A 9,361-nucleotide genomic window follows, 5' to 3' on the forward strand; every position below is an offset into this window, starting at 1 on the left:
TTTCTAGCAGCCCAGGATCAGGAAGGTAGAGGCGTGGTTGAAAGCCATCATCTTCCCCCAACCCTCTCCAATGTGCTTCAATCACCTCGCAGAATACCATCCTAAATCAGTATAACACACTTTCAATCAAAGTTATATATATCTGAGAGCAGACAATTTCAGTTTAGTACAGCAATGGGGGAATTCTTGTATATAAACTGTATTCTTACTGTTTTGTCTATTTTCACCAGGGCTGCAAATTATGTAATTAGTGTTTACTAAGTGACAGTTATGAAAAATTATATAGGGATACTTTCAAACTAATTGATTAACTTGTCTGAACAATAAAACTTTTCTACTCTAGCAGGGGCCTGTCCTTTCAAGAAGTGATAACAAAAAGTACTGTCTGTAGCACACCAGGGAGACCCTCTCTTTCAAGCTACCTCTTTCTGAGTTATTATAACACTTGAACCCAGCATGAGCTCCATCTCCCTGTAATTGGAGCATTTGCAAACTTCTCAATTCCCTTTTTTTATAGAACAAGCTAGCCTAGGTCCCTAGAGCAGTGGAGAATTCACTTGTTGCAGAAAAAGCACAAGCTGAGTTGCTTTGACTGGGTAGCAATTTCAAAGAAAAGGCATAAAATGCTTTGTTGAAGTTATGTGATTTTGATATTAATAATAGGAAAAGTTTCAAAAGACAAAATTTCTATTACATATTAATAGACTTATTTGTCTTAGATACCTTCAAATAACCTGTGGAATTGACACAGTAGAACATAGTAATTTAATATCTAATTTTCAACCCTCATCCACCTTTTTCTAGATATATAATCTGTATGTTTTATAGAAAAAAAAATTGTAAAAGTCCTATCTGAACTGAGGATCAAACTTCAATGGAGGAAAAACATAATGGCGCATTTACTTAACATAATGCTGCTGAATGTTTTATATGCAAATTGGTTGGAGCACATTATACTGTACAAAGCTTTTCATAGTTTAGATGGTGTCAAGATTTTTACAATCAATGAAATCTGTTTTCTGCTGCTTAATTGACTAAGCTGAATGCCTCTCAACTGTAATGGCTGCACCGCACATTAAGTGGTGAGGACCGGTGTCTGGCTTGCTGGAAAAGGTGTGCGCCCCTTAAAGGACTAGATACAGAGTGACTTGCCATGGCTACTTCAGACCAGATCAGCAGCTGACCCATCCTCCTGCCCAAGGTGACTGGAACAGAGGGGAATCTATTTAGATAGACAGGTGCAGGAAACTTGAGCCTGATTTAAAGATCCATTCAGATGCTTCACAAGGTATAAGTTTTGGAGTATTTTACCAAGGCAGGTGGTGTGTTCAGAAAAGACCCTCCACCTGGATACAAAAGGGGATAGTGAAGGATATAACATCCTCCCTTTCCCCGCCATTGTAGTTGCAGAGCTCATTTGGAGACTGAAGTTCGGTAATAAAAAAAGGCTGTTTCTGGTGTGACAACATAGCAGTAGTACATGTTATCAATCGCCAGCCCTTCAGATCACACAGGTTATAAGTTTCGTGAGGGCATTTGTACTACAATGTTTAAGCTTCAATAGTTGTTTCTCTTCCAAACATGTCCGGGGTCGATAATGACATAGCAGATGCATGGTATCCTTTTCAGATGGACAGAATTCAGGTGCTGGCACTAGGGTCTAGCAAGGAACCCAAACGGATGCCACTAGCACTATGGAGCCTTGGCATATGATGGTTGTCAGTGTGGCACAGACATCAGTGGCTTCATGAACATTACTGCACTACAAGAGAAGTTTTAATGATTTTGTGCAATTTCAGGAGTGGGCGGGTCTGTCACTGATATGGCCCATTATGGAGGAATGGCTGCTGCAGTACATGGTGTCATTAACAACTCAGCAACTGGTGTCAACCATCTCCACTTGTGTACTGATTTGTCAGTAGATTGAATGGTTACCCAGACCCTTGTAGTGGGTTTTTAGTTTGGAAGTTTCGAGTGGGCTGGCCTCAAAGCACCAACCCTGGGAAGGATACATGTCATCCCCATTACTGTTAATACGTTTAGGGATCTGATGCAGATCCTAGAGCCCATATGTCATTGTGGACTACGGGTGGCCTTATTCAGGGCAACATTTCTGGTGGCAATTTTTTGGAGCTTTTAGGATCAGTGAACTAGAACCTGGTTCCTCTAGGGACTGTTCTGGAAGGGCTTTGGAACTGAGGGATATACACTGGGAGGGGAGATCAGTGATATTAATCTTGAGGAGGTCAAAGATGAAGGAGACTGGGGTGAATCCATTATTCTACAGAGGGTGGCAAACCCAACATCTGCCCTGGGGAGGGTGTGAGGGCATACATGGCAATAAGGCCAGGGAGGGATGGGGTCCCCTCTTAATTTATGGTGATAGGAATCCCCTCATAACATACCAGTTTTCCACACTTTCCAGACATGGACTGATGAGAATGGGGATTCCAGCACATGAATTTGATTTCCTCATGTTCAGGATCAGGATGGCCACAGCAGCAGCCCAGCCATTCAGGCAGTGCCATTCAGTGAGTTGGCATTCTGATGCCAACAGAATGCACAAGAGACCCCCAAGTAGGGAATCAGTGTTAGTTTTCCTTTGTGCTTTCATTTGAAGCGCTGGCAGATTGGTCAGCCAGATGGTGGTGTGGATCTGTGGGCACAGTATTGTTTACTGGGTGCACAGGTGGGCTTCTAGGCTGTCTGGAAGTACACAGCTAGGCCTTAGTGGAAGCAGTCCTGAGTTGGTATGTTATGGAGCCAACTGTTGCCCCTCTATGGTGGCATGTGAGCAGACACCCAACATCAAAGTTGTTCACCTTGGGGAAAAGTGATTTAGGAACATGTAAGAGGACTTGGGGCAGATCCTGGCATTTCTCCGAGGAGTAAAAATTATTTGGTTAGACATGGTGCAATGCAGGGTGTGGCGGGGAGCTGTGAAGCCCTCTTGGGTCAACTAGGCTAGGAGGTATGTGAATAGGGAGGTGGCCAAACTCATAGGCTGCATTAGCAGCTAGTGTTGAAAATTTCTCTTCCAGATATAGCATACAGCACACCAGAATTATTTGGGGAGGATGGTGCTCACCTGCCAGACTTGGGACGGGAGCTGACACATTTTTGGCTGATATTAAAGAGGGCATTAATAGATGTCTGGGAGCTGGCTACATACTCGGGGGTGGGGATGGTGGCCAATCTAATTGCTGGCACCTCCTTGTGGCAGATGTTCAGGGCAGGTACTCCACATGGAAAGGATATGTGATCAGATCAAACGGATTGGTAAGAGATTTAAAGGAGGTATTCTTTAAATGAGTGGAAAAGGGAGCATTTGGGGTTCCTATATGTGGTATGGCAGGGAGTCTGCTCCCTACTGCCTCTCATTTGAGGGGTGGTGGTGATGTCCCAGCAGCAGGTGGTCTGGGAACAGAGATGGATAAAAGGGAAGGACTAATAGCAACTCCCCCTCCCCAACTATATGTCCCAGATTAGGGAATTACTAGCACTGTACATTTTTGTCTGCTGGGTATTCCCTGAAATTTAGGAATAACATTGCAGCCTAATTAAATCACACTCAGTGTCTCCTGTCCTTCCAGCATAGCCAGACACACTGAATCACTGGAGTCAAGGCTGGTCTTCCATTTTCTTATCAGCAGAAGCAGTGGCGGATTAGCCACTGGGCCAACAGGGCCCATACTCAGAGGCCCTGGCCAACTGGGGGACCCTGAAAAATGTGCTGCTGGGCAGCAGAATCCCAGAGCCCTGGCCACCAGGCACTGCCCAAGCCTGTCCGCAGCAGAAGCAGGAGGGGAAGCACCCCACCCAATCCCGTTCTCCAGCAGAAGCACTGGGCGGGCGGGGAAGGAGAAGCCCCAGCGTCCCGATCTTGGTCCGCCAGAGAAGCGTGGGGGAAGCCCCAGCACCCAGACCCCATTGCAGCCCTGGGACTGGTGGAGCTCTCACTCCCTGCTGTGGCCCCAGTGATGGTGTGGGGACAAAGCTTCTCTGGGCTTGGGGCTGCAGTGGGAGGAGGCAGAAAGGAGCAAATGGGTTGTGGGGCTGCAGTGGGGGGATAAGCTGGGGGGGGGACCCTGGGTAGAACAGGAGTGGGCTGGGGAAGGGGCAGAATGGGGTGGGGTTGTGGGCAAGACTGCAGGTGGAAATTGTGGGGAGGGCCCCCCCGCCCCACTTGCCCTGGCCCAGGGAACCTTAATCTGCCTCTGAGCAAGAGACCATATTCTGTATTTTTCAAATTCACCTGATCTTCAAAAGCATTTTGTTCTGTCTTCACATAGAGATGTGCTACTACGATGGGATTTTTCAACCTATTTATCACCTAATTGTTAAATACTTCACTTTATTATATAGTTGTATAATATATCCAAGAGTCATGCTTGAAAAGAACATACACCACCTCTGTAATGTACGTACCTTTAAATTAGGAATTGTTCAATTTAATATTAGACAGGTGAAAATAAATGAAATAAGGTAACATGACAGGTTCATGTTTAGCTCTTTTTCCTTGCTAAAGGTACTGAACTTTTGGGCAATGACCTCCCCCAGTTAGTAACTCTAAACCCCACAGGAGATGCCAGCAGGTGCTGAGGGAGGGGATGGTTCTTGAAATATCGATGCTTCCCTACCAGAAATAAAGGATTATGACATTCTATTAAATTGCATGAGAACTGATCCCTACTTGCAAGTGCTTTGGACACTGACAAGAATGATTCCAGGGAGCAGTTAGAAGTACTGCAGCATGTTGAGGTGGCAGGGAAGGGTCTGCGCAGGTAGTTATAATAGGAGAATGTTTGAGATCATCAGGTTTTAATCTCTTACCTGTTCCAAAGCTTTAGAATGATGGCAAATATCAGAGGAACAGAAACCACTGGGAATGAAACACAAACCTTTCATGAGTTACACACCAGTAGGAATCCAGACTATAACAGTAAATTATTATACACACACACACACACACACACACTGAATAAATATAACAGAATACTGTGTAACTCCCTGCATATTGATTTCACTGATGCCATTATGTCATTTGCTGTGAAAGTTGCTTCCTGATAAACTGCAGCTTGATGGAAAGATAGTAAATATAGACACAGGGCTCTTGTTTAAACACAGTGAAACCAACATGATGGGCTTCACAACCCCTTTCCCTTGGATCTGAGGCAGAGACTGACAGCCAAAAATAAAAAGGAGCTAACCTGACTGATATTCTGAGTTTATCAGGCTGGCCAGTTGCGTGTTTTCTTGCTATATTTCAGATATTTAACATTGTATCTTATTTATGTATATGCTCAATACTTTTTACAAATCACAGAAAACTTATATGGAAAATCTGCTGGGTCCCCCACTGGAGAGCTTACCCAGCGTGAGAGGGTGAGGAGGTAAGAACAGAAATGAAGAACACTAATTCACCATCTGATGCACCAGGTGAAAGCGAAAATAAATGGGTGATCTGGTCAACTGAGTTGGGGAAAATGAAACTGGGTGAAATTGCAAAGTTCAGAGAAAGCTTTTCAGGAGTTGGTAGAGTAAAACAGTGTTGAGTAACTCCAAGGGATGGAATGAAAGGATTGAGCAGGAGTGCTGTCAATGGCTATATTTAATGCTTTCAAAATAAGATGATTCTGGAAAGGTAATCCGCTGTGCCAAATTTTTTTAAAGGAAACCATAAACTATAAGAATTCTTTGGTGACCATCAAAATAAATTAGGAACGCAATTGTCTATTAAATATCGTCAACTAATTAAATAAAGTTTCAGCCTGCCCAGCTGTAGATTACAGGGTAGGGGGAATCTGTTATTTTTAGCTTATAGTGCAGCCTCTATGTTTGTTTCTCTTGTGGGAATGGGGAGGGCTTAGCTCGGGAAGTACTGCTCATGTATCTTCCAAATGACCAACCTTCTTTCCATGCATGTGCAGCACAGTTTCCAAGTCCGTCAATTTAAGGAGGCAGCAGAGATTCAGACTGTTCTTTTATAGAGTCAATTTCCAATGCTATGGGTGGATGGTTCAGAAATTCAAAAATGCCTCTGTTCCGGAAGCCTGAAACTCAGCCTCTGGGCTGTTCCAAAGCCCATTGTCACATAAGGGTATGATACACAGGTACATTTGGTCTTTCAATACAAGGAAAGGGTTAAACTATTGGACAGAATTTGCCACCACTGTGCTGTATGTCCTTAGGCAAGTCTGCATGCAGTGCCCAGTATATGTTTTTTCTACTCACCCAAGATGAAACTGGACTTGATGGCTTCACTCTCTGTGTCAAGGCAGAGGTCAGTATCCAGTGTCTACTGTTTCAGGCTCTATTAGTGTGAGCCACTTTCCATCATTTTTCAATGTGTGTATGGGTGTATGTGGTGAAGAATTCGAAGGATCCTTTCTAGTTGCTTGTAAAGGACTACCTTATAGCACCCTCTTCTGGCTGTTTCCAGGCTTGTGCCTGCAGATCCAGCTCTCTCCCTTGGAAAATCCTGTCTGGGGCCCTATCACAGAATCCAGGCAGGATAGTTTTCAGTCAGATTAATTCGTGTGGGTTTTATTTCAAGCCTTCTTAAAGAAAACCTGGATCACCGCTTCACAGTCTCTCCCACCAAAGTCTGTATAGGTTTAAGTTCCTATCCTCTAAGTCTGTCCCTCACCCCATGATCTCATCAGCCCTAAAATTCCTGGTTCTTACCTCAGAGCCTTTTTTGTGATAACAGGGATTTCCCCAGCCTCCCTGCTGTCTATCTGTTTCTTAGATCTCCTCCTCCTCCTCCGGCAGTTACTCCAGCCTCTAGCAAGTACTGCAGCCCCCTTTTTTAATACCTGCTCCTCCCTTTATAAGGATCAGCCAATTAGGTTGCCCGGCTTTTTCCAGGTGCAGCAGGTGGGGCTAATTAGCCAGCTTCAGGTCTCTGACCCCAGAAGAATACTAGTCTTTATCCTTTCACAGTGCCCCAGACCTACTCCCACCCAACTCAGTACAGACTGAACCACAAGGAGCCCACATGGAAGGTGTGGTCTTACTATTAAGGCTTGCATTTAAGCAACTAAATTATTTTTATTTAACCATTACATAACAGAGCAATGATATCCCACTATAAGCCTCATCCTACCAGTCTGTTCTGACCCCTATAGTCCAGAGACTCAGCTTCCAAAGTGCAGGATAACCTTTGGTCTGGGAAAAAAAACACTCTGCATCCTTACACAACAAGAACAGCTACCCTACTCAAAGGGAGCTTCCATGATGGTAGAATGGAGGAGCGTGCTGCGGCTGTGGAAGGCTCCCATTCTGTGGACATAGGCTTCGCTCTGCAGGTGAAGGGGGCATAGAGCCATTGATGCTTAGGCTAGTAAGCTGCCTTGAGATTCTAGTGGACTAATGTCCTTGCTTCGTGCCTTTGAAACGTTAGTTTTACCTTGTGGATGTGGGAAAAGGTGCATTTAGTTTGGCCGTTTCATTACAGTCCCTGCTGCAACAATGTCTAGCTCACAAATCCACCATACAATTCAACACAAGCATGACAGCCTCTGCTCAGGGGATGCATAGCTAGCCAATACTAAAACAGCAGAGTTGCTGTAAGTCAGGACTGAAGTGCCTTTGCAGAGATGTATAGAGATGTTAATGCACAGCTCCTATCAGCACTGTGCCTTGCACCAGCCAGTGCTATAAATCTCTCATTTTCATGAGCACTAAAATCCACCAAACTCACAAAGAAAAATAAATGCAATAAAAAGTGTTTTCCCAGTGCCTGAATACAGTTTATTTTTTTATGAATATACATGTGCTTTTTTGTGACCTACCTTAAATCTAATGCTCTGTCAAGAGCTGTGTAAATGGGAGCTAGAATATATGCAAGGTACCTTTGGAAAAAAGCAACTTAAATACAAACATAAACCATTTTCTAAGTCCCCTGAAATATAGTGTGTTGGTTCTGAAAATCTTTGATTTTTTCTTGATGCTCCCCAGCATGAAATAATTCCTTGTATGGAGTAAGTACATCTCAGGGCAGGGCATTTTCAAATTTACTATACACTCAGTAGAGAGCCATAGAAAGTACAATGGGATTTCAGGCCTGGACATAGACACAGAATCATAGAACTGGAAGGGACCTCGAGAGATCATCTAGTCCAGTCCCTTGCACTCTTGTCAGGACTAAGTGTTATCTAGACCATCCCTGACAGGTGTTTGTCCAACCTGCTCATAAAAATCCCCAAAGATGGAGATTCCACAACCTCCCAGGGCAATTTATTCCACGCTTAACCACCCTGACAATTAGGAAGTTTTTCCTAATGTCCAACCTAAACCTCCCTTGCTGCAATTTAAACACATTTCTTCTTGTCCTATCCTCAGAGGTTAAGAAGAACTATTTTTCTCCCTCCTCCTTGTAACAACCTTTTATGTACTTGAAAACTGTTATCATGTCCCCTCTCAGTCTTCTCTTCTCCAGACTAAACAAACCCATTTTTTTCAATCTTCCCTCATAGGTCAGGTTTTCTAGACCTTTAATCATTTTGTTGCTCTTCTCTGGACTTTCTCCAGTTTGTCCACATCTTTCCTGAAATGTGGCACCCAGAACTGGACACAATACTCTAGTTGAGGCCTAATCAGTGCAGAGTAGAGCAGAAGAATTACTTCTCGTGTCTTGCTTACAACACTCCTGCTAATACATCCCAGAATGATGTTTGCTTTTTTTGCAATAGTGTTATATATGATCCACTATAACCCAGATCCTTTTCCGTAGTACTCCTTCCTAGGCAGTCATTTCCCATTTTGTACATGTGCAACTGATTGTTCCTTCCTAAGTAAAGTACTTTGCATTTGTCCTTGTTGAATTTCATCCTATTTACTTCAGATCATTTCTCCAGTTTGTCCAGATCATTTTGAATGTTAAACCTATCCTTCAAAGCACTTGCAACCCCTCCCAGCTTGGTATCATCCACAAACTTTATAACTCTACTCTCTATGCCATTATCTAAACCAGTGGTTCCCAAACTTGTTCTGCCGCTTGTGCAGGGAAAGCCCCTGGCGGGCCTGGCCAGTTTGTTTACCTGCCACATCCACAGATTCAGCTGATCATGGCTTCTGGAAGCGGTGCGGGCCGAGGGATGTACTGGGTCATGCAAGACAGTATCAAAAGCCTTACTAAAGTCAAGCTATACCACATCTACCACTTCCCCCTATCCACAAGGCTTGTTACCCTGTCAAAGAAAGTTATCAGGTTGGTTTTACACGATTTGTTCTTGACAAATCCATGCTGACTGTTGCTTATTACTTCATTATCTTCTAGGTATTTGCAAATTGATTTTTTAATTATTTGCTCTACTGTCTTTCCGGGTACTGAAGTTAACTGAGTGGTCTGTAATTC

This window comes from Chelonia mydas, chromosome 3 (assembly GCF_015237465.2).
Source record: "Chelonia mydas isolate rCheMyd1 chromosome 3, rCheMyd1.pri.v2, whole genome shotgun sequence".
NCBI lineage: Eukaryota > Metazoa > Chordata > Testudines > Cheloniidae > Chelonia > Chelonia mydas.